This window comes from Lepidochelys olivacea, assembly GCF_965140295.1.
Source record: "Lepidochelys olivacea isolate rLepOli2 genome assembly, chromosome: 6".
Lineage (NCBI taxonomy): Eukaryota > Metazoa > Chordata > Testudines > Cheloniidae > Lepidochelys > Lepidochelys olivacea.
In genome coordinates, this window is record NC_140416.1 from 37,924,463 (window position 1) to 37,951,574 (window position 27,112).

At 40.0% G+C, this 27,112-nt stretch overlaps 1 protein-coding gene across 3 annotated transcripts in view; it reads right to left on the minus strand.

Annotated features, from left to right (window-relative positions):
- The window catches only part of ELP4 (elongator acetyltransferase complex subunit 4), a 258,260-nt gene that overhangs the window by 200,281 nt on the left and 30,867 nt on the right, over positions 1-27,112 (minus strand). The window lies entirely within an intron of this gene.

A 27,112-nucleotide genomic window follows, 5' to 3' on the forward strand; every position in this document is an offset into this window, starting at 1 on the left:
GATTGATATCCAGCACAACATACATTCCCAATACACAGGCACAGTTATGGACTGTGAGGGCATGAGAGATGGTTGTGGGGCAACCAAGGCTTTTATCCCCCTCGACTCCCACACCTGTGCCAATTGGGATGTAGCAGTTCTGTGGAGCCTGCTTCCTCTCCTGTGATGCAGTAGCTGGCGCATGGCCCTTTACCCTTCTGAGACACTTTGGCCTGGTCTACACTACAAAGATGGTTGACATAAATTGACCTGAGAAGGCCTAGTTATGCACATCTACACCAAAAACTGTCTCCTGCTGATGCATGCATTACAGTGACGCAATAACATTACCTTCCTGAACAAAGCAGAGCCTTGGTCAATCCACTAAGGTTGATGCAGTGGGAGTGTAGACACCGCATTACATATGTCAACCCTAACATTCCTCCAGCCGCTATCCCACTGTGCCCTTGTTCCAGCAACAGTGTTGATTCGGTCACAATTTTTAACTTTTGACGGGGCCAGACACCAGAAGTCCGCCTTGCCTGTGCCCCAAAACTCATCTGCATGTTTTTGAAATGCTTTTTCCTGGTTGTCCAATTTGGCACACATTCCTACCGGTTCATTTTTGGTGAAGGTATCTGACCATCCACACAGAGACCTAGTAGATAAAGTGGAGCAGACAAGAAGTCTTAGATCTCCTTAGCCCATGGGGAGAAGAGGATGTGCAAGCACATCTGTGGAACGGCAACAGAAATATCTACATCAACATGCAGATGGCACAAAGGATACAGAAATGGGGTCATAACAGGGATGAGTGAAAGTGAAAGAACTTTACCAGAAGATGAGGATGGGCAACAAGAAATCTGGTGCTGCCCCACAGACCTGCCACTGTTATAATGAAATGCATGCCATACTTGTCAGTGACCCCACTAGAACCCTGCAGATGACTGTGGACACTTCTCAGGCGCCCAAGGCAGAAACTCTTGCTGTGAATAGTAAAGGGGTGGGGGGTGGGGGGAGAGAAGAGACATGGCAGGGGACTTAAACCATGCCACAAGCTGTTGGAAACTCCAGTGAACTCACGCCTGTACCACCAGGTGAGCTCATATGAATTTGATGATGAAGAGGAAGGGAGCTCGGATAAGCGTGTACATACATTTTTCTAATACATTTTTTACTTTTTGTTGCCTGTTACCCCTTCTCTCTCTTTCCCTCCCTCCCACAACGTTCTTCCCCATTTAAAAATGGAGTCCACCCCATCTGCAAGTTTATAGAACAAAGTAATTGACTTCTGATTGCTTTACTATTATGTATGGGAATAAATTAAAAAAAGTAGTAAAGCAGTCTGATTACACAATCCACATTTGTCCAAGCACAGGATGCTGATTTGAGGTAGAACAAAGAGAAATAGACTCTGTGTCCACTTTTCAACTCTTTAGGTTGTTGGGGTAGGTAGGAGTACTTTGTTTATCTTAGTAGGGATGTCCCTTTTATCCTCTTGAGATATCTCAATAAACTTTCATGGAGATACTCTGCAATTCTTTCTCGAAGATTTGTAAGAATTGTAGCCTTATTTCTTTTCCTGCACTAGGAGACTTTCCCATGCCACTCTGCAAGGATTTTGGCTGGCACCATTGCAGTAATCAGGCTAGCAGTATACAGGCCTGGGTGGCTTCGGAATGCCAGTAGTAGCTCTGTTCTCTGTGCCTTTGTCACTGTCTGAAGTGAGCGATCATCCAAAATCATTGCTTTCTGCGAAAATATTGCCAATATTCACCGCACTGTCCCTATACTCATACCTGATGAATGGTGCCTATCACTGAAAACTTTTTAGCAACAGAATACCCCTTTTCCCCTCCTCCCTGTTTGGCTAGGCAGGCTGTATTCACTATGGCTTGAGCTGCTGAGTGTTGCTGCAGCGAGGTGCTCCAGAATTAAAGTGACAATTAGCATTTCTTATTAAAAGATTTTATAGGAGTCTTGAGACTCATCTTTCCTTGTCCACTGTGTCTAAATCTAATGATGTATCTGACTGCTTTAATCAGCAGCCTCTGGCATGATGTCCTTGAGAGATATGCCTGCTTAACATCTGACCCTGATCAGGATGAGAAAGAGGACTAGGGAGGATATTTTCTCCAAGATATTCCAATCCTCTATAGTCTTAGACCAGGAACCAAAGGCTCAGAGGCAGCATATGACTGTGGCCACGGAGAAGGACCAAGAATGGAGAGAGAGAGACAGAGGTTGTTTCAGGAAAGGAAAAAGGACCAAGGCACTTTGGGAAACATATCAGGACATCATGGGTTTGCTCAGGCAACAAACTCAGATATTGCAGAACACTTTTTGTTGACCTACATACCTAAAGACCCTGGACTCAGCAGTCTTTCCAGTCATTGGAGTACTCCATGGTCAGTGCTCCCTACATCCTCCAACATACCAGATCACAGCATGATGTACCGTTACATCCTTACCCCTTACCACTCCATGCCAGAGAACCACAAGGAGAACTACAGCTATGCATATACCAACCTGTGAAAACAACAAGTTGGTGCATGTGTAGCCCTACCTACTACACTGTAGTAAGGTTTTACGTACATGAACATAAATGATCACTGTTTACTGCTGTTTTTCCTTGGGTGTAAAATATAGTTCACCCTGTTGCATTGCTGTTACAGATTTTTAATTTCATATTTGTTTGCACTTTATTGTGTTCAAAGAAACAGGCAACAAAATTTAAGTTCTATTTTGGAAACTCAGTATATATTTATTAGTCTACACCAAGCATTGCAGAATTCAAACGCAGGTAGCAAAGATCCACCTATATTTAATCACACTATTAGAGACACTATTAGAGACACTATTTCATAAAAGGATCAGACAACACTACCATGACCAGTGTCCCCTCTAATTTTTTACATTCATGTGCAGAATGAATTTTGTTATGTGCACCAATATGTAGGTGACGTGTGACACACCATCTTCATATTGGTGCCCATAACAAAATTCATGTTGTGGGGATGGGGCCAAGGGGTTTGGAGTGTGGGAGGGGGTTCAGGGCTGGGGCAGAGGATTGGGGCGTGGGGGAATGAGGATTTGGCTGGGGTGCGAGCTCTGGGGTAGGGCTGGGCTGGAGGGTTGGGGTGCCAGCTGCCCCAGGGCTGTGGTGGAGAGAGAGTACTCCCCCCAGCCTTCTCTCGCTGCAGAAGCTCGGGGCCAGGGGAGGAGGCGCCTCTACCCGGCTGCAGCAGCTCCGGCGGGGCTGGGCCGGGCTGGGCTGGGCCAAGGGAGGGTTTCCTCTCTCCGGCAGCTCCGGCGGGGCTGGGCCGGGCTGGGCCAAGGGAGGGGCTCCACTCCCCGGCAGCTCCGGCGGGGCTGGGCGGGGCCGGGGCGAGGGAGGGGCTCCTCTCCCCCAGCCATGGCAAGTCTGGGGCAGGTCCACGCTAGGGCCTGCGGAAAGGGGCACCTCTCCCTGCTGCAGCTGTGAGCCCCTGCGCAGGGCTTAATAGGCCGTGTGCGGCGGCGCAGCTTAGAGGGAACTTAGACCATGACTGACTGTTAAAATGGTCTTTTAAGACTCTTTTCAGCCATATAGCTCCACTGTTAGCTCTTTTAATAGCCCTTATTTCTGGTTGCGCAAATTCAGCAGACAGCCTGTCTACCTTGCCCCTCCACCCTGGTGGTAGCTTTTCCCCCTTTGCCTCACAGCTATTATGCAGCACACAACATGCAGCTACAACCAAGTAGACATTTGCATTCCTGAGATCCAATCCAGTGAGTAAACAGCACAAGCATCCATTCTGTCTACCTGCTGAGGCGGTAGTTGACTCTTTCTTTGGTGCTGTTCAGGTGGCCAGTGTACAGCTTCATGAGCCAGAATCGCTATTGGTATGTCAATACTGCCAATGGTAATCCAATGGTCAGAGAAGAATTTCCTTGCTTGCAGCAGCCTTTTTAAAAAAAGTACTGTGTTCTCAAAGATGCAAATATCATACACCTTGCCTGACCAGCCCATGTTAATATTAGCCCTGGATTCTCCACTAGAGCTTGCATAGCCATAGGAAAGTATTTCTTTCTGTTGATGTACTCAGTGGCAAGGTGGGCTGATGCCAGAATAGGGAATTACGTGCTATCAATTGCTCCAACATAATTTGGGAACCCCACTGCTGCAAAACCATCCACTATTTCCTGTTTATTACCCAGAGTCACAGTCCTGTGTAGCCAGAGATACTTAATGATCTGACACACTTAGATTATAATGGTCTCCATTGTGGATTTTCTAACTCTAAACTGATCGCCCACTGACTGAGAGTAATCCAGTGTTGCAAACTTTCAGTGCATGATCACCACTTGCTTCTCCAATGTCAATGCAGCTCTTATTTTGGCGTACCTGTGCTGCAGGACTGGGGCAAGCTTCACACACAGATCCAAGATCATGGCCTTTCACATCTGAAAGTTCTGCAGCCACTGCTTGTCATCCCAAACTCGCATTATGATGCAATCCCACCAATCAGTGTCTGTTTCTCAGGCTCAGAAGCAGCAATCCAGTGTGGAGCTCCTCCATGAAAACCATCAGCATTTGCTTATTGTGCTTGAACATTTCTGCATCTTCCTCACCTCAATTCCAGGTGCAGTAGTACTTGTTCACGTACCGCAAACATATGAAAATCATGCTTCCTGCATTAGCAACGCTCATGAGAACTGTGCTGAACTTTGCAGGGTCCGTGGTTCTACCAGAGAGACCTAAAAGTAGCTGAGAGGGCTTTTTTAAAAAAGTGTAAAAATTATGTAATGTGTAAAGCATTATGGGATGGAGAAAGTGGTATGATAGGAACTTGACCCTCTAGCTCCCAGAAATCCCTTGACAAATCACTGATATCTCAGATAAGTATTATGAAAATATCCCATAAGGCATTGAGCCAGATGATGGTGCAGGACACACTGGGATCCCTACCCACGGTGCACCACATTTTACATTGACAGCCAGCCTTGATGAGCACATGCAGCTCTGATGCAAGCACCCAAGTGTGCACATTCGCAAGCAATATACAAAAGTTGGCGGCTATAAGCCAACATAACCTGCATCAACTAAACTATGTTGTGCATACATGGCCAACTCGGTCACAATTTCCCCTGAACAAATGTACCCCACCCCCATGGCCTTGGGGATATGGAAATGTCAGGAGTAAAATCCCTTGCCCCTGAACTCCTGAGGAACTTCCTCTATCGCCCCCAGAGCGAGGAGAGATTGCACCTCCTAGAGAAGGAGTTGCTTGTGAGAAGGGTCCCTGAAGAGGGTCTGGGAAGGTAGGTGGGAAGGCAGGAGGGAACAGAACTGGACAGAATATCCCAATAATCTGTTGTGATCTGGGACCAAGCAGGGTAGAAGTGGGATAGCCAGTTCACAAAGGGAGGGTATGGATCTGGATTAAGTCCTGGTGCTCCATCCTTGGGTGCATCTTCAAAAGTTACATTTCAGCCCTGGGAGCTACTTGGATGAGCCCTGGCCCTGGCCCAAGGAGGACTGAGACGGCGCCTCCTATTATTCCTGCCCCTTCTCCTGCCTGAGTCCTGCCTTGGGGGTCTGGAGTAGAAGCGGGGGGGGGGGAGGGAGGGGACTGGGGTTTGAAGGGCTTCCTCTGGGGCGTAGGAGTGTGGAGCCATAGGGACTTCAATGTCGCCCTCGAGTCTTTGAGACTGTACAAATGGGAATCCATGTTCTCAGCAAACAAGCCAGCACAGTCAAAGGGCAGGTCCAGAATGGTGTTCTGGACCTCCGGGGGTATGCCTGAAACCTGTAACTATGCGCTCCGTCTCATAGTGATTGCTGTGGCCATGGTCCAAGCCGCAGAATCAGCTGAGTCTAGGGCGGCCTGGTGGGAGGTCCTTGACACCACCTTGCCCTCCTCAAGAAGCACCGCGAACTCTGGGCGAGAGCCTGATGGGAGCAATTACTAGAACTTAGCTAGCATTCTCCAGGAATTAAAAGCGTAGTGGCTGAGCACTGCTTGCTGATTAGCAACACGAAGCTGGAGCCCCCTGATTGAGTAGACTTTACAGCCGAAAAGGTCCAGTTTCTTAGCGACCCGTGACTTTGGGGCAGGACCTGGTTGACCTTACCGCTCTTTGTGGTTTGCCACATCCACCACTAATATTCCAGGGTGAAGGGGGTAAAAAGGTGTTCACACCCTTTTTGTGGCACAATATACGTCCTTTCCAACCTTTTGGCCCTGGGCGGTATGGAGGCCGGGGTCTGCCATAGCACCTTTGTGGTGTTTTGTATGGTCTTGACAAGGGGCAAGGCTATCCCAGAAGGACCCTTCGTGGCAAGAATGTCCACCACTGGGTCCGAGTCTTCTGTCACCTCCTCAGCCTGGAGGTGTAAGTTTTGGGCCACCCTCCTTGCACCTGCAGGGCTGGGGACTGTGCCATCATGGCAATAATGTCCCGCCCGGCCTCAAAGGTATCTGGTGTGTAGGGGAGATCAGTCTCATCCTCCAACGCCTTCTGAGTCAGGGAGTCCACAAGCACCGGACTCGACGGAGCCCCTGGCAGGGCCAGGGTTGACTGTGCCAGGATCTGAGGGCCAGGCCGTGGGTGCCCTGATAGAGGACACACCCTGCTGGGATCCCAGTGCTGTTTCCTGATGGGGGACCGACCCCAGTCTGCCTTCTTCTTCTTATGTGGCACCAGGGACTAAAAGCAGTGCCACATGCTTGAACCCACTTTGTGAGCCGGGGAGCAGTGACAATGCTTCCTGGAGGAGTCTTTTTTCAGTGCCAAGGCATCCCACACCAAAAACCGGTGTGCTGCGCACCGATGTTGCCAACGCCGCTTCCGGTGCCAGCTGAGGGTGAAGAGCTGTCTCCATTAAAAGGAGCTTGAGGGGATAGTCCTGCTCCCTCTTCATCCTGGGTCTAAAGCTCCTGCAAATGGAGCACTTATCTGTTTGATGGCCCTCACCCAGGCACTTAAGGCACAATAAGTGCGGATCGCCCTTGGGCATAGGCTTCCCACAGCGTTTGCAGGACTTAAACCCCTGAAACCGAGGCATATCCCAGTCAGGGGAGCTAGAGGGGGGGGAACCCCCAAAGGAGGCTAGCTATAACTGCTACTAAACTACAACTTTTCCGAACTATTTACAACAAAGTAGAAGGTAACCACTAGGTAGGCACTTGCGAAGCAAGAGACTGAAGAAAGCTCCAACGTCTGTCAGTTGCGGTAAGAAGGAACTGAGCAGGCAGCAGGTCAGCAGAGTCCTATATACACCACCATGAGGGCGCCACTTCAAGGGGCTCCACAGTTGACCTGATGGGTACCGCTAGGGGAAAAACCTTCCGATGATCGTGCACATGGCGTGCGCACACACCTATTGGAATAGACATGAGCAAGCACTCGAAGAACTACTCTCATTTCTTTTTCATAGTTAATATATCCTTGGTTTATTATACAATTGGCTACCAGCATCGTCTTTCGTATAAGATCTAAGATACAAATTGATCTGGGGTATGTGACTGGTCTCTTGGGACTGGGAGAAACCTGAATATTTTGTGATTGCTGATGTAAGTGACCATTTATCATTAAGTCCAGCTTACCTGGGTGGCAAGGTAGACTGTAGTGACTAAAGAAATTGTCTGTGACTCCATGGTACGACTTACAGTGAACCAGGAGTTCACACTGGTTACTGGGTTGGTGAAATCTAATTATAGAACACACCACCAGTTTGGGGTGTCTACCCTGCTTTTTAACAGTATGCCTGAGGTTGGCACTCATGATTGTGAACCATTCCAGATAGTGTGACAGCACTATATTCATATTTGAATATTATGACTAAACAGTCAATATAATACAACACAATAAATATGAAATAGGCTTTATGAAAGAGCCCTGTAATAATGAATGATCCCCTCTGATAAATATATGAACTGCTATTAGCCTTTGTGAAATTATATACAACTGGATTTGTATCAAAAGAGTAGGTTAAAATTAAAATTTTAAAAAGCATCTAAAGTGATTTAGGAGCCTAAGTCTAATTTTCAAAAGTGACTTATGCACTTAGGAATTGGACTTTCAATGAGAATTAGGCATGTATGTTCTTAAGTCACTGTTGAAACTGGGACTTAGATTCTTTTGAAAATTTTACCCTAGAAGTTTTAAGACAATGGATACAGAATCATTAAAAGATGCTAAGGCAATACAGCTTAGAAAGTATGAAAAACAAATTGTTTCCTTAGCTCTAATTTTTCTTTTTTAGGGATATAATATGAAGTGTACCTAAGTACATAAGTACTTTCATAATGATTAAAGTAACGAACTAGAAACAAGAAAAATAAAGGAATTATCACTGTGATCTATGCTATGAAGAAAATAATAATTCCAGGCTGTAGTCTGACTCTCGTATTTTGTTTTCTTTCTATGCAAAGAACACCCTTCAATGCCAACTGAATTTCCACGATGGATCTCAATTCCAATTGTGTCCTTTTTTCATATGCAATACCACCAGACTAAACAGAAAAGCAAGATAGAGAAGAGTCACTGAGATACATAGTTTACTGCAAAATATGAATAAATTCTTTATAGTTTTTGTTTCATTCAAATTGTTTTTAAATTCAGAAATGTTTCTTAGATTCTTAGACTATAGTGCGATAGTATTTCTTAGATTGTACTGATGTGATCTTGCTGCCTCATGGCAGTAGGTGTGACATAGTTGCACACTTATTTTGCACGTTTAAGTGGTTGGTATTGCATTCCCCTACGCACATATCTAAGTGACATGCATCTTTGCACATGAAGGGTTAGCAGAAGACATTTGTGCCAGACTATTGTTCTGCCAAGATTCAGTCTTACTGCAAAACATGTATATTTTGTTTCATGTGTTTACACTCCTTGCTCTCATGCAATCTCGAAACAAGAGATAGGTTGATTAAAAGGGATGGTTATAATTTATTCATGTACTACAATCTCAAATGAGCATATCATGAGCTAATTTCTCACATATAATTTATTCCATATCTTTACTGCATAAACAACGGGAAGCTGTCTATATGCAGCTCAGTGGTCTCATTTCTTTCTCTCTCTTTCATCTCCCTTTCCTCTTGGATTTTTGATTCACCACAAAAAATCTAAGAGAGCACCAAAAACTGAACCAAGTCTCCTATCTCCCACTCTCATGCTACAGGCAAAACTAGACACTAACATGAAGGAACAATGAAATCACAGAGCACAAGCAATGCTTCAGAAACTGATTTTACAGTGCAGATAATCAAGTATATCGCCAGAACATCAATTTATGGCTTTTCTAAGGGGCCAATGCTATACCCCAGCTTGGGGAAGTCTCTTCTGCTTGTCCCTATCTACCATATTTTCTAGGAGCACAAGTTGGTTATTGATACTTGTCTTTTAACTACACAAGTCTTCCAGTTGCAAACTGCTTGGGGAGGGGGGAGAGGAGGGGGAGACGTTTCTGAAAATTAGGATTAGAGACAGGCCAAATATGATCTAAACCATTTTAAAAATAGACAAAGATTATAAAATTTCAGCAAAAAACAGTATTACAGACCCATTTTAAATTGCCAATGTTTACATTTTTACTAAAGCAAAAGCACTCAGCACAGACTCATAATGTTGAGAAATAAACACTAGAACTAAGATTACATAACATAGTGTAACAGGTTACCGTTAAGACTAAGTGTTAGGATGTGGAAGAAACAATTAGGAAATCTGTTCTGGATTGGATAGAACCGCCAGACTGAAGTGCAGAATAAAACATAAAACCAAGAAAGTAGAGACCTATTGGGCAGAGATGTGGTAGATGTTGACTGTATTTGGTAGACACATGGATACAAAAACCAAATCCCACAACCAGAGCTGCCCAGAATCAGATCTGCCAAGAAATAAAAACCATCAGAGGCAGAATAGCATTAAAGGGATATGTGGCCTAATTTGGATCTATAATGTAATGCTACACCTGTTATTGAGTGACAGTATGTGCTTTTATCAAAACAGAGTACAGAGCAGTCCTAGGAATTAGGTATTATTATTATAATATTAACTAGGTTAAAAAAGACCACTTTTGTGCAATTAATTGAACAGAATATAGTCCTATTGGCAATACATTTCACATATTGCTATAAAGAAAGGAAGAGATGAGTAAAAAAGGTAGATACTTCCACCTGTATTGAATGACATTTGTATACCTGTAATTTGTTGGGTTTACTTTTATTATGAATGAAAATAAAATCTAAAATCCTTGACATAAATGAACACTTGATTTTAATTTCTCAACGTAACTTTTTGGGCAATACAAACTTCTGATATAAAATGTAATAGGCAATGGAAGGCCTGCCTATGTACTTTGGAAATCAGCGTAAGTAACAAAATGACCATTATTTTGTGTTAGCACTTTAAGGAGGACACAAACATTCTTTCCAGAGGCTTGGACAGATTTTGTTTTCTTTTGATACAAATGAATTGCAAAAGTTCTGAAAACAGATTCACTATATTTTCTGTCCAAACATTAGCAAAAGTCTGGGATAATTTGAATTGCTTTTTGCCTGCCCACTTTAATGACTTTCCATTTATTAATAACACCGCCACAGCCACCCTTTATTTCTATATAAATAGGCACTTCACAAACTAGAATCTATTCCTTCTTGAAGAGCTTGTGCAACACCAAAGAGCATCCGAGTTCACATCAGCTCATTTGAGTGAGTGAGAACAGACTACGAAGAATAAGAACTGTACACTCATAAACCTAGATTATCCCACTTTAAGATAAACTTTAAGGCTATGAATTTAAATGTTTAATTATACAACCAAGAAATGCAAAAGTTGAGGCTAAAAGTGAAACCTCAACACTTTCCCCTGGTTTATACGCATCACAATAGTTTTGTTATTTTTCTAGTTGGATGCTACTTTATCAAGTATACAATTTTTTCTACAAGCTTAGAAACACATGCATAGCCACTGCAATATATTTTTTCCATTCTTTCATATCTACACTAGCTTCATCACCAGAATAGTCTAATACATATTTGATTTAAATGTTGCATATATATTATTATTATTATGTATTTGAGTATTACAAACTATGCATTAAATTAGGGAATTTATTTCCTCTAACAAAAGGTATACCTCTATAATTATTATTACAGTGTATTACAAGCTTTATCTCATGAAACATACTTGAGGCTTGATTTTGCTCCCACTGAAATCAGTCAATGGAACATCTCCTATTGACAAGAAGAGAGCAAAAACTGAGCATTTTAAATTGTATTAATACTAGCGTATTTTTATTTTTTTTTTGTTTTTTATGTAGGAGTTATACTAGTCTGTATTTTTAATGGGAACTATTGCAAACTGCCTTAAGGTTCAACTACCATTAGATTATGGTCTCTTTAGAACACAATCTTGTTTTCTTTCCAACAAAACATGTACACAGATTTTGTTGTAATTATATTTCTAACTTCACAAGAACAAGAATACTGTAAAATGAATTTTACTATAAATTAAATATTAAAATTGTTGAATTTTCAGCTTAAATAGAGATAATACATTTATGGTAGGTGCATCAGCAAAGAACTAAATTGCTTTAGCTCAAAAGTTTCATATATCACTTCTGACAGAGAACAAGCATAGAAATTTTTAGCCCAAACATGAAGGTTTCTGACAGGAGTAACTGAACACAGGGAATTAATGAAAGTTTTGAAGTAGCTGTAACTATAATGGTTGGCCAACAGAACATGCACTACAATTATACCAGCATAGCACATATATGTATGCATCCACAAACCATTATGTTACTTCCAAATTTTAAACATAAAATATTTCCTAATTAATAAAAGATATCACCATGGGATTTCACAATATTTCATCTTTCAGGTACTATCCACGTGCTGATTATTACAATTACCTATTTACAAATTCAGATACCTACAGTAAAAATGAAGGTCAAATTATAGTACTTAAGCAGTCTTCTTATTCTCCATCAAATATCTTTTGGAAAATTCTACTGAAACTAGTTGATACCACTATACACACTATTTTTATTTTTTTAGTATTATAAAGTTATTTCCTGATTAAAAAAAACAAACAAAAATGATGACATCTTTCTCAATTAAGAGTTACTAGTACATGAGAACTCAGAATATTGTTAAATGGTAAATACATTTTTCAAATCAGTTTTCATTGACTTTTTAGAAGTTTCTACAAGCCAAAATTAAAATTAGTTTCCCAGGTGTCCTTTTGGCACATTCATTAAAATCTCCTAAAATCGTTCAGGTAACACCTGCACAACTTTTGTGAAATAGGGTCATCATTATGTCAATTATAAAAAAAACAAACAAACCTCCTAGGCACAGATCATTGTTTTTCAGCAGATCATAATTAGTATAAATCCTATCTAAGCATTCACTTAACTCCCTAAGCTTGCCATTGTTTTGGATCTTACCACTGACATAAGCAGGTACACACCTGTTGCTAACACCTCAAACTGTAACATCACGAGTCAACCTGTCATTTGCAAGGATGAAATTTCAAGAAAGGAGATTCTATTTCCTATCATTCACTTTTAACATAGAGAAAAAGATGGCACTAACATTTTGGTAAGTCCATTGAGAATGTTTCTCCTCTAGTAAACACTAGAAACACTGCATCTTTATTACTCACACTTCTGGTTTGTCACAATCAACTAATGAGGAATAAAGCCTTTTTTTTTACTTCTAGAAAGGGACATTTGTCTTTATATACTGCTCTATGATAAATGTTGGCTTACGTGATGCATAGGACATTATGCAGGCCCTCTGCTTTCCATGTTTTTCAGGTAGAGTCTTTATTTCCACCTATACTAATAATAGAGGGGGAAGGGTTAAGGGAGATCAAATGCCCTCAAGAGGCAATAATGTGGAAGGAGCTACTTAAGTATATTCTCCTCAGGTGGAAGGTGTATTAAAAAAATTCCTGTGCCACAGACTAAGAGAGAGCCAATCATTTCTCATGTGTGGGGCTATGTGGAAGCAGTGGAGATTATTACAGACCTCAGATGTGGAGAAATGTCCCGGTCCAGGATGATCAGATGTGGATGGACCTTCACTATGACATAATCAGCCAGCATCTTCAACAGTATCAAGAGCCATGTTTGTCTCCAGTAGTAGCAGGCTAGTAAGATCATAGAAATTTTGAAATTGGTCAGGACCTTTGCAACCGGAGGAAAAGTATTCCTAAACATCCATCCTCAGCATTCTGGCAAAAGGACGAGAAAGATATCCCACTGATGGAAGGCTACTGCTTGTTTTTTAACAGGCAGTTGTGCACAGATCTCTCTCTGGTGTGACCTCCTCAAGAAAGCTCCGATTCACTACATTGGCCAATAGCATAGGTCCACTACTTATTAGCTTAAATTGGTCTGAAACTATGTCATCCTGTCCTGCTATATAAATAGAAGGCAGGAACATCTTGAGGGAATCTGTCCAATCTCATACTTATGGCCCAATAATAACTCCTATCCCTTGCTCAGAGGGCATCCACCACCCAGATGAGATGGCAATGTGTGATTTTTGATCTCCGAGCTTTTGGACCTAATGAAAGTTCCTCATGTGGACACATGGTTACTTATATTACTGTTTGTGGCCATCAGGTTCTTACTGATACCTGCCAACTCCAGCAAAACCTGTTTTGGATCTGCAATGTTTAGATATTTTCCTGTGGTAGGAAGGCTTTGAATTGTGCCATGTCAACCAAATCTTTTAGGTACTCTAGTTGCCATGGGGGAACAAGGTGAGACTGCAGGTAGTTTATTTTGAATCCTAGTGTCTCCAGTTCCCCAATAGTCAGACATGGTGCTTAAATTCTAAGGTGTAAGGTTATTTGACTAGTCAGTTACCTAGATAGAGGAAAACAAATTCCAATCCTGTATAGAAATACAGTCACTAGTGCCAAACATACGGATAGTATGAGTGCTCACCCAAAGAGCAGTACTAAGATTTGGTGGCATTTAAGAGATCTTTAAGAAATCTAAAATCTATTCCTATCTGCATGTAAACATCAGTCAGTTCCAGAATGATGTCCTTTAGGAGAAACATGACTGGCTCCAGACATGCTATCTTGAAGTTTTCTTGCAGATAAAAATTTGAAGTCACAGTGATCCACAAAGAGCCTTGCTTTGTTTTGGGCAATAATAATAATAAAAAAAAAAATCATGGAAGCCCATGACCTATCCCTGACTTTTACTAAAAATATTCATCACAAAATAGGGAGCCACTAGGCAGCTGTGGGGGCCTGGCTGGGAGGTGCAGGGGCTCTCACCACAAATGGGGGCTCGGCGCTCCATGATCCCCTCCCCCATAGCTCTGAGATCCCCCACTGTCAGAGGCCGGGAGCTGTGGGGGCTGGCCAGGAGCTGCGGGGTCCCCCTTCACCCATGGCAGCTCAGAGTACCCCAGTGCCTGTGGAGGCTGGGAGCTTCGGGGACCCCGCTGCCAGGGAGCTCTGGGGTCCCACCAGGAGCAGTGGGATCCCTCTTGCTGCTAGCGACGGTTAGAAACCTGTGGAAACCAGGAGCTGTGAGGTACCCCCACTGCCTTGGAGATCGGAGACCCCACTGCTGTGGATGTGGGTACCTTGCAGATCCTGGCTGCCTTGGGTGGTGGGGGTACCCTGCAGCTTCCAGCCGCCTGACTTCCACGACCTCCATGATAAAATTGTAGTCTTACTTATAGTCCACCTTAAACCTCATTTGGGGTAGGGGGATGGTAAGATCCCAGCAATGGGCTGGATGGGAGACCTGGATGGAAAAGAGCGGGGGGTTGGTGGAAGCCCCCAACTACATATTGAAATGATCATGGAGTTACCTGTACTGTTCACTGTTTTCTGCCGGGTAGTCCCTGACATCTAATAATAAAGTTGCGGCCTGACTGAAACTATATCAAGCGTCTCCTGTCCATCTGTCGTTATAGCTTGACAATTCCTCCAAAGCAAGTTCTGTGGCTCCAATGGATGCTCCTGAAGTGACAGAAGCCTTAGGAGATAAAAAAGCACTATGTCTCCCTCTGACAGGCAAGGTGCAAAACTGCCAACACGAAGTACACTGCGAAACACTTCAATACCTTAAAAAAGTTTGCTATTGATGAGGGCTTAGGAACCTTTGACTTTGGCGGGCGTGTGTGCGTTTGGAGTGGAGAGAACAATAATATTCAGTGTTCTTGTTTTCATGTAAAAGTTTAGGTTAGAGCCTCTGTTGTTTGATAGGGGAAAGTTTGTATGACAGACCCAATAAACTACAGACAGACAGAGAGAGAGAGAGTGTGTGTGTGTCTTTTGTCTCAGTCTTTGTGAGACTAGCTTGCTTTGATACTTCCGACAGTTAGATCCTCTAAAGCACTTGCTGGGAAAAATGTTTGAGAACTGCTGGGTAGATATGTCTAAAGCACCGCATCCAGGATTAGACTACTTGTGACAACATCTATGAGTACATTTCATACCTGAGCCACTTATGATAGGCTCCGAGTTACCTGTTATAGTAGTGATGTCTGTCTACAAGGGACAATGGATCCATCCAGGAACACTTCTTATCAAGATACAAAACGGATGTTTAAAAAAAAAAAAGTGCATGGAAAGAGTAAAGCAGGTCATGTTTACAAAAATCATTTGTGGAAGGGACAAGTGAAAAAGGAACAAAGCCCCACCCCCACACAATCAGAGAACGCAAGCATCAGCAGTTGAACTGGCCACAGGCTGCAAATAGGATTTTTACACTGACCCTGCTCAGAAAGGAACTGGTGACTACAGCTGCAGGTGACATGTACATTCCACCACAAAGTCTTATATAGGATGCACCCTTGTAAAAGCAACATTGTAGTGCTTTGAGTTCAGATAGTTCCTGGCCTGGGCTGCGTGCAGGAGCCACGCTTGATCAAAACTGTGTAATCAGTTTTTCCAGAGATTTAGTACTATTTCAAAAACAAAATTATTTTCCAATAGCTTTATTAAATTGTTAAAAATGTTTTGCAAATCATTCCACTCCCCCACATAAAAAGCATCTGAAATGATAAACTCTGCTGTCTTGGTAGTATGCCAGAATTATTTTTCCAGGACTAATTCAAAAATTGAGTCAGGATTACGACCGTGTTTAAACTGTACTAAGAAAATATGTTTATGCTCATCTGATAGAAACCACAATCCAAGAACAATACAAGATTAATAAAATATTTACCACAAGAAAGCTCATTTAGAGCTTGGAAATATTCATGCTTGCTATTAAAACTAAATTGGTACTTTTGCAAGGCTCATTGCTTAATTAGAAGTATTTAGCTCCTCCATAGCACAGCTTTGAAAAGATCTGGGACTTTTAATTTTGTGGCATCAGGATGTAATATCTCCTGACAACTGTTACATTCTCCCTTGCTAGAAGAAACAGCACATGAGGGTCAGATCTTAATTGACAAGAGTGCTTCCGGCCATGGTGTACTTGGTGCTGGTATATAGACAACGGAGCTAGTGGCAATGTGCAGGTGAATAAAATAAAACAAAACAAGCCATTCCTAAAGCACAACTCTGCTCCCTGCAGAATGCAAATATAAAAGATGGATAATTGCTAAAGTTAACAAAAACAATTGATTGTGGTTTGTATAAAAAAAATCACAAAAACAAGAACTAGAAAAAAATCCAGTTTTCTGATGTATTTCCACTGACGTTACACTGTCAATACACACACAGTGTGATTAAAGTAACTTGATTTCCTAAAACCTAAAGCTAATGAAAGTTTTATCACAACTAGGATTAAGCATTTTATTAATAAAACTTTCATCTCTACAGTAAAAATACATATAATCCAAATGTCTTTATGTGTTTGCTGCTACATTACTTTGCTTGCTTTGTTTTGGCAGATGCACTACGCAAAATCAGATTCTAACAGTATGACCTCTCTCACTTCTTATGTTCTCCAGGGCATAATGAAACTCAAGATACAATCCCACAGTAGTTAATGAAGCTTAACCTCACACCCTCTTAATTACCAATGCATTACACCAACTATAGACATCATACTTCTCTCTAAGCTATTTTACAATGCTACAGAAGCACTACTGTGCTATTATTTAGCACCATAATACAGGCTATATGTGAAATCCCTCTTAAATAAAATCCTTTGAACCTTGCAGGTTTTGATAACTGCATAATTAACACTAAAGAATCTTAAACATTATCCTATTTAATGATAAAAAATAAAGCTTTTTTTTGAACTATTTATGTAAGTGTATTTTGCAAAGCAGTTATTGCCACAGGTGTGATTACAGAATGTTTGAAAGAAAAGAAAAAAAACTATAGTATGACTCACTGTTGATCTCCATTTGCAGTGATATTTAAAGAGTTTTAAACCCACACAAATATAAGTGCTTCTTCATTATATTAATTTTTAGCATTTAAAGGATACCAGTTTGTCAGTAAGGAAGGGTAAATACTTTGTTTTAATCATGTATTGCATAATTGTTATTTTAACCAAGAAAAACTGAAGAGGATTCCATTTCTTCTGGAAACACGTTTGAAGACAAGTACTATTGTTCATGAATACAAAGCGACTGGACACAGAATTTATTTTCGCCAATGCCCCATGCCCATACAATAGTTCATTTCCATTTCCAGGTGAGACTTAGTTCCTTTTATATTCTTTTCTGGACATTCATAGTAGAGACTGGATGCCAACAGAAGATAAATCTGAATCAGAGGGCAAAAAAATCCTCCCTTTCATGTATTCAAAAAAACGATAACTAAATGGAAGTTTGCCAGTGACTACAGATGGATCATGTGACTAAAGATTTTCTCATTTTGAAAAGTGCTTTCTCTACTATACATATGCGCATACATATGCAAAGTTTATGGGTTAAGAGTCATGTATCTCTCTTTTTCATGATTTTCTGTCACCCTAACTCTTTCCAACTACATGTAAACTAGGAATACATAGGGGAGGTTAGATAATCTCTTTTTTCTTCCATTAATCCCTGAATTAGTTCATCCTGTCCTGTTGAGATTTTCCTGAATAAAATAAAAAGGAAACCACCACAAAAGGAGGAACAAGGAGAGCCCGCTTGAAAAAGCTGAAGGTGTCAGAGGCCCAAATCCTGAAAAAAGTTACGTACATGCTGAGTTTTCAGGACGTCAGTAGCCCCAATGGGTTCAGTGGGATTATTCATAGGCTTAAACTTGTGTTTAAGTCTTTGCAGGATCAGAGCAATACAGAAAATATTTTTCCTTATTTCCTTCATCATTGCCAAAATGATAATGTACACAGTATAAATAATCACTTCAAGGAAGCATACGATCAGTATTATTTACTTCACTGTCACAAGCTATAATACCCAATTCATCAGAAAAGTGTGGAAGCTCAGCTTTTCACTATTTTGATCATTACACGTAGGACTTTCCTTACTGACTGTTCCTTTTTGCCATTTGTTTGACTTCTCTTTATTCCAAATAAATATTGCCCCTCTGCTTGAATAGTATTACTGGCCTGATTAGCATTATCTTTGGTTAATCCATTTATTTTTCTTTAACACTAGACAAGAACTGAATCACAGACTCCAAGGTCAGAAGGGACCATTGTGATTATCACTGTGATGAATTTGCTGTAAAGAAAGTGATTAGATCAGCGGTTCTCAAACTGTGGGTTGGGACCCCAAACTGGGTCACAACACCGTTTTAATGGGGTCACCAGGGCTGGCTTAGATTTCCTGGGGCCCAGAGCCAAACCCCGAGCCCCACTGCCCGGGGCCGAAGCCAAAGTCCAAGAGCTTCAGCCCTGGGCAGCAGGGCTCAGGTTACAAGCCCCCTGCCTCAGGCTGAAGTCCTTGGGCTTTGGCCCCTCCACCCAGGATGGCAGGGCTCAGGCAGGCTCAGGCTTCAGTCCCCCCTCCTGGGGTCATGTAGTAATTTTTGTTGGCAGAAGGGGGTCGCAGTGAAATGAAGTTTGAGAACTCCTGGATTAGATTTAGATCAGCTGAAATTAGTGCACATGCTATTTGGTAAAACTGCTGCAGGATGAACATTGTTGATCTAAACAGATTTTTGAAAAACTTACCCACAGAGATATTTTGATGTAAATGAGTAGCAGGAATTATATTGCATCAATTGAACATGACAATTCTGAAAAGTTTGATTTTAAAATACAACTTGGTAACTCTTCTACATGTAAGATGGAAACAAAATGCTGACCTAAATGTTCTATTGTTTCTATAATTTGGTCTTTCAGTTATTTTTTTAGAGTATATTTGGTAATAATGTGTAATATTATGTGCCCAGCAATTATTTAAGTGATTCAATATTCGCAGATATGACATTTTGATTTAGAATATCAAAATCTATAAACAAAGATCTAAAGAAAAGAAAACCCAGTAAGCAAGCACGCAATGAATAGCAGTCAGGAAACCTCGAGTTTAAATCTAAACATTTGTTCTCTTAGGTTCCTGCAAATCTTTCCACGATTAGGGACTGAATCAACTCTGAACTCCTTCCTGCATGATCCTTGTTTAAAAACGGACTCAATGTTATTTTCTCTGAGAGAAACAAAGAACCTTTTCCCAGTATAAACACGCTCTTTCATACTCATGCCTTCCGTTTCAAGTTTTACCTTCAATTATAATTGTAGGTAGACTTGATATAGACATTCTATACACCAAATATACACAAAAGAGAAAACAAGTAAGGGCTCTAACAAAGAAATAAGATCCCACACAATTAGTTTTTAAATTTGAAGGCACATGCTAGTGCCAGTTTCTCAAAGTTGTAGAAAACTGAAAAATAAATCTAAAATTAAATATTTAATTCTTCTTCATTTCTGATGACACTACCTAGTGGCTATCTTTACTTCAGAAAGAGAAACAACAGAAGGTGGAAGAAGACTTCAATAAGAAAATGAAGGAGAATAGAAGCTTCACCTTCTAATAGTAGAACCTGGAATTAGATTTCTATATATTTGATAAACGTAATTGTTCACTATTGGCACTCAGGCCCAAACAGCCTATGGGATCTTCATCTTCACTTCTTCAGCAGCATGTTGTCATAGTTTTAATGTAGGAGCATTATGACAGTGAAACCTTGTGTACTTGGCTGAGATTCAGTCTAAGTCAATAAAGATTCAGAAGTACAACTCTTTACTAAAGATGTGAATGTGGAAGTTCAGTTAGGGAAGACAAACTGGCATAATCAAAAGAGGCTTAGAATTGAGATGGCAGAACCTTTCCTATAAACTGATATTAAGCAGAAACTTTGGAGATGTATCAGCTAGGTCACTTTGATAAGCTAATGCAATTTGAAAAGTACAGTCATCAAAAGTGTGATAATTAGAACGCAAACCTGCTTGTATACATTTTCCAGTGATTCAAATGTCTTCTTTGATGTGCATCCAAATAATGACAACTAAAAATGCCATCTTCTGAAGTAAACATGTATCCTTACATTCACAAATAATTCCTTTGCAGTACCAGACAGTGCAGACCGCTGTATTAAATTAGGCCATCTGCATCCCAAAAGGTTAATTTGGAAGTCCTCGGCACCAGTCAGATGACTCTTCCCAGATTTGTCACTCCTCCTTTAGATGAGAAGCTTTATCTCTGGCTTGTCTACAAGAGGACATTTACTGGTATAGTTATAATGCCATAGTTTTATCTATGTAACTCCTCGTGTGGACATTTATTAAGAATGTTTTTTTTTCTGATTTAGCATATGTCACTTTTGAAGTATAAACTAAAAGGCACTCATTCTGGAATAAGACTATCCACATGTGGAGCTATTCCAGTATAATCGTAGTAGTACAGTTATCCCAATACATTTCCACATGAAGACAAACCCTACCTATGAAATCTCCAGTAAGAGTACTTTTTGATAAATCAACACCAAGCCCAGGTAAGCAAGTGTTTTCAGATTTTTGCCCACTAGATCTTCAGTGTCCATTTCCTAGCCTGGATAAAACCCTTATTTTGCTTGAATTAAGGACGATAAACAGTACTTCCACATAGTAACTGTGGCTGCGATGTGCAGCTTTTGAAGACATACCTATGTTAGCTTGTACTCTAGCTAGCTCACTACAAAACAGAAGTGAGGACAACACCACAGGCCACACAAGCCCATATGATACCCCCCTCCTCCACATCACCCTCACTTCTATTTTTAGCTAACTAAACCAAAGAGTGCAGGTATGCCTAATGATCCACAAATCATGCCAGTGGCTGCAGCATAGATGTAAAGATGCTCTGATGTACATGAGCTTTGTAGGTACTCTTAGAGATTCTCATCCAAACTGGGGGAATAGGAGGAATGAGAAATGTAGTGAACCCAAGCAGATTAGATATTTTTGAAACAACCAGGCAATGGAAATATGCAAATAGATACCTTTGATATTTGTGTGTGTTGCTGAACCAGCAAATCTGGGAGAGGGGAAAAGGTTGCTTTAAGACCACCTTTTAGTTCCTTGTTCCCTGGGGCTGCCAGGAGACACTTTAGTCCCCAGCCTAACTGGAGGGCTGTCCTAATTCGATTGGCTGCAGTGGCCTCCAAAGGGCAATTCAAGGGGGGTGGAAGGGGTGTCACTGGATCAGGGGTTAGTTTCATAGAGTCAATTACAACAGATTTACATTGGCCAGTTTTTCCAGTTAATTTGGATTATTTTTCTCTTCAGCTATTTGAATACTGATAACATCTTCTGGTGGTGTGTTCTTGTTCCTCTTATTTTATGTCTAACAAACCCCTGATATTGGACTGCTAAAATAATTTCACATGTAAGTGTCCTCATGGTGGTTTCTAATTAATTACAAAAAGGGTAGAGAAATGTAATTTGAGTTGATAACCACTAATTTATACATTTCCTAAGAAGATATCCATTAAAACATTACTGTATACTGTTGCACACAAAGGGAGAACAGTGTTTTTATCTTATAGGTAAAATTCCCATCAAAATTAAAAGACCTGTAAACTTATACAGTGTTAGGGTGAAATGTGAGTTGGGATCCAGGAGTTAATGGAGATTTCATAATCATAGAAATTAGATATTGGAAAAATCTCTTATGCCATCCAGTCCACCTCCCTTTCAGTGTAGATGGCTCTTTGTAGCATAGCCTGAGGGCAAGATTTTCAAAAGTAAGGATCCTGATTTTCAGAAAGTGCTGGACTCCCTCCCCCTTAAAATTAGACCCCTTTGAAGAATCTCATATTGGATACCTAAAATCATTGGGTACTTTTGATCATGTTGGCCATAGTGCTTTCTCCAGTCTAATTTTAAATAGCTCAAATGAGAGGTTTTTCACGACTTCCATACAGCAACTCTTCTTTACAGAGTAATCTTTTATTCACCACTTCTATTCATTTTATTTATTTGTATTGCCATTCAATCTAAAGCTTTCTTGAGCTGTTTAGGCACAATTTTATAGGTATTTTTAGACTATTTGAAATAATCATTTTACTTCCTTGTTACAACCTTATAATTCTTTCTTTTAATCTTTTTAGGTTCAGTGCTTCTCCATTCTTGATGCTCTTCCATGAATTCTCTTTAACTTATAGACATGTTCTGATAAAGAAATGTGTGAGAGAAAGAGCAAGAGTGGAGTGGAGCTTAGCTTCTTAAGTGAAGAGACAAAGTAATCTGGCTGAAAATGTAAGAGCACAGTGATTCAAGTCCTTTGGTGGTAGAGAAGACAAAGCAAGCAAGAATAGAGAGAGAAGCATCCTGAACCAGAGCAGAGCATCTTCTTAAGGATACACCTGGCAGAGCAGAAGAAATGCGATCATGTGGGCAAATCCAGTGGTGAAAAAATATACACATATACAAATCATGCATCTTTGGGTGTTTTAGGTGGGGAGAAAAAAAGGAAAAATAATAACAGAAAACCAGGGAGTGACAGAGGATTGTAGAAATGCAAATGTGAAAACAGATTTCAAAAAAAGGAATTCAGAGACCCTGGTGAACCTACAAACCTAGCCCCAATTCACAGTAAAATAACAGAACAAATACGTAGAGAAACAAAGCCTTTCAAACACCAAAAGACTAACCTAAACAACAAACTGAACAAACTGGGAACAAACCATGTCGAACATGAGGTTTTTTTTTTTTGTTTTTTTTTTAAATAAAATAGCAATATAAGTGGCTGAAAGGACTGCATCAAATGAAGTATCTGGATTTTAGTGATGCATTTGATACAGTGTCACAAAATCATACTTACAAAATAAACATTAGCTCATATACAATGTCAAAATAGATTAAAAGTTATTTCAAGAACTGCAAACAGTAACTGGAAATATATTAAGTTAAGGTGCAGTGGTGTCTAGCTGAGGGAAGAAAGCAAATCAGACAAATTTGAAGTGTGATAAGGCAGCAAAAGGCAGATGAAATTTTGTGCTCTGTACGTAAAGACATCAAACCACAAAATTCAGAGATCGTATTCCTTCTCCATGAGATCGCAATCCAAATACAGCATTAAATTCTAGCATCTCAATGATAGAACGTCTTCTGATGTTAATTTCAAAGAACAAAAAAAAAAAATTTAAGGGAATTTTTAAGTTAAATTCATATAGCTTGGCAATGACTAAGAGGTGATGTATAAATCTACAAATATGTAAAAAAAAGAAAAAAGAAAAGAAAAGAAAGGAATTACTTACTATGGAGTTGTACCAGTGGATTTTTACTAGTATAAAGGAACAACATTAAAGAAAAAGTAAAGCAAATATTAGGAAAATCTTTACGATAGTGAGAGCTACTAGATTATAAAATAATTCTGACAAGGAATGTAGTGAAGACCACATGAACTTGGGACATTTAGAATAAAGTGACACTGCCTAGAAAATGTACGGCGGAAAAAAATCTGACCAATGTGAACACTAGATAAGTGTGTAATATATAAACAACTTTAACTATATCTGACACAGTTTTGTAACAGGTTTCAGAGTGGTAGCTGTGTTAGTCTGTATTCGCAAAAAGAAAAAAAAAGAGTACTCGTGGCACCTTAGACTAACAAAGGTATTTGAGCATAAGCTTTCGTGAGCTACAGCTAACTTCTACTGCATGCATCTGATGAAGTGAATTCTTAATTTCTTTTATTCCAATTTTTATTCTCCTTTTTTAGCAATTGTCCTATTGCTTCAATTGAAAAAATACTAAAGCAAATGGATATTCACCTATGCTATTATTCATAGATTACCAAATTACATGCTTTATGAGTTTTTCAAAAAAGTATTATTTAATCAATAAGGAACTGACATTATTTGGGCTATTTTTATAGAGAGGGTTTTCTTTTCTTTAATTTTTGGTGTTTTTTTGCACTTTATTATATAAATTAAAAGTATTTAGGAACCGGATGGTGGGGGGGGAAGATAGGAAGGAATAAGCTAAAAGGAAAAAGCAAAGGAAGGGAGAGGGTGGTAAGAGGAGAAGGGAAGGAAAAGAAAGGAAGGATGGAAAGAAGCATTAAGGACAAGTGAATCTAGATGGAAGAGAAGTGACTGTGAGGAGGTGGTGGGAATGGGCTGGAGCATGTACCCAGCTGGCACATGAGAAGAACAATGAGAACAGAACTGTAGAAAACATAGCTGGATGACATCATGTGTGTCCAAATATGCCTGCTGCTGAAAATACTTCTGCAGCAGTGTCTCTGGTTGCCTTTACCATGTAGTTTCTTTCTTTCTTGTGTCCATATGGCTAGGGGGCAAATATGGGATCTTAATATCTCTATAATGAGGGATAGGGAAGGGTCGTCTCCCCTGCACAGTTCTGGGTCCGAAGGTCATTGTGCGTAAGGGGTAGCCCAGAGCTGGGTGTCATCTTTCTCTTTCCCCACTATGTGATGAAGTATTTTGCTGAAGTGGCTTCAGCAGCTGCTCCTGCTGGCTTGAACCTATAACCCCCAAATTGGCTGCACCCACTGATGTATATTTTGAACAGTGGTTTACTTTTAAAGTCTGTCGTCCCACCATGTACACACGCTATACAGACTGGAGTACTAAACTGATTGCCACATTATAAAAATCCAGTCACAGTGAAATGAAGAGAATAGGTCTAAAACAAAACATTTTATTGTATATTTCTTTTTTGTCAAGGTTACATATAAAAACTTTATTTTAATTTCACACCTAACTTTACTCATTTTTCAGTAACAAATTGTATTGAACATATTAAAATGTAAAATGGAAATTTCACATTCCCACTCTAATCAAGTTCAACAAAGGTTTGGCTCAGTCTTTTATTTTATGATTTCTTACATAATGGAAGTGAAGTATACCATAATAAAGTCTTCTAACACAAAACTCCTAACACTTTGTACATTCTTACTTATGGTGGAGACTTGTCTTTTAGGTAAGTATACTGACTGAACAGAAATGCTCTGAAATGTTTAAAATATCCTGTTAAAAACCATCATGTATATTGTTCTATAGGATTTTCTACAGGGGTGTAATTTTTCAGTGTTACATCTTAATGCTGACTTCCTGAAGGAGCTTTGACTACAATAGGCATGAATATGTTTTGAAAGGATGATGGATAAATTGCTGGGTGGTAATATAACATATCTTAGGCAGCTGATGGGGCTTTTTTTCTTCTACTTGTCTTTTAGTTATACACAGTTTTAAGATAATTATGGTCTATAAGATTGTCTTTTCCCCTTTCTAGTACCAGCAATATTTGTCTTGGTTACAGGTTCCAGAAACACCCAATCATACATCATAAAATTAATGCAGGGCAATTATAGAATTTAACATTGCACTGTATGTACAAACCGTTAATGTCCTTGTTTTGGTCAACCATTTTCTGGGTTAGTTTTCGGTGACAGGTTTTTAAGATGCAAAAGTTCACTGAAATATTAGTTAAACTATAGCATGCTGAACTCATTGCCAGGATTTTATCTAAAGCAAATTAACAGTTTATATAACTCATGGTTTAAGAAAGAAAAAATCTTTGTCTTTCCACTGACTGTACTCTTTGTGCAACTCCACACTATCCAAAGCTCAGTTAACCAAAATTCTTAGTTACATGAATGTTGGGATACTATTAAAAGAAACTAAATATCAAAGCCCTAAAATTGAGACACTGCTCAAAAATGCATTCACGGGAAAATTTCTAATGTTTCTTTGTATGATTCACAAACAAAACTGGACTTTGAATGAAAAACCCATGTTTAAAGAAGATAAATGTTGACATTAAAGAATCATCATGTTTTCCATAAGCCTCCCGCCCCTTTCTAATAAAAAAGGGTAGCACAGAACAACATATACAGACTTATAACATTGAAATATAAAATGAAGAATTGTTAATGGTAAGATTAAAAGCTTTGACAGCTATATTTTTAATGATTTGTAATTATGTACAGTGAATGAGCAAAAATGATGTAACACTTAGGCCAAACCTCCTCCTTTTACATAGAATTGCTACTCTGCTTAAAATATTATTGTGACCGAACAAAGTGTAACATGTATTGAAAGTAGTAAGTAGAACATATAATGATAAACATATGATCTATAAAATCCTCCTTCCTCCAGGAAAACCCAAGATAGGGTGTCACAAATACAACATGACCCAGAAATTGCAAATCCAGCAGAAAAAAAAAATAAAGAAATTGGTAAACTGAAGCTTGCGCATGCCTAGTGTACGGCTTACCTAAAATCCAAAGGGCTGATGTGCTAAAAGCCAGTAGGATAAAGATTAAGTAATCTGTAACATAGAAATCTATAAAAGACCTAAGTGAACATGGGCCCAAACTGGAGAAACACCACACCAGAAACTCAAGAATGGGACAAAAGGACCAGAGAAGGCAACAACTATCCTGGAAGATGGGGAAAACTTCCCAGCTCCCCAGAATGTGGTAACTTGGGCCCATTTACCAATTCTATCTTGTCTGTTATAAAATATATGTTCAGACATTATAAGTGACAATAATTCTGTCTGAAATTATATAAATAAAGACAAAAAATGATTAAACCTAAATTAGGTGGATTTGTGACTCAGTTTCCCAACTTGCACTCCCAGCAATGAAGGCCAGATATACTGTCCTCCAAAGTTTGACTTTTTGGTGAGTTCCAGTCCTGAGCAGATGAGAGGTTCCATAGGAGAGGACCTCTACTCAAAACTATTCGAAAGCCCTTTATTCCAAAAGCTAAGTAAGCTAGTTTTTGG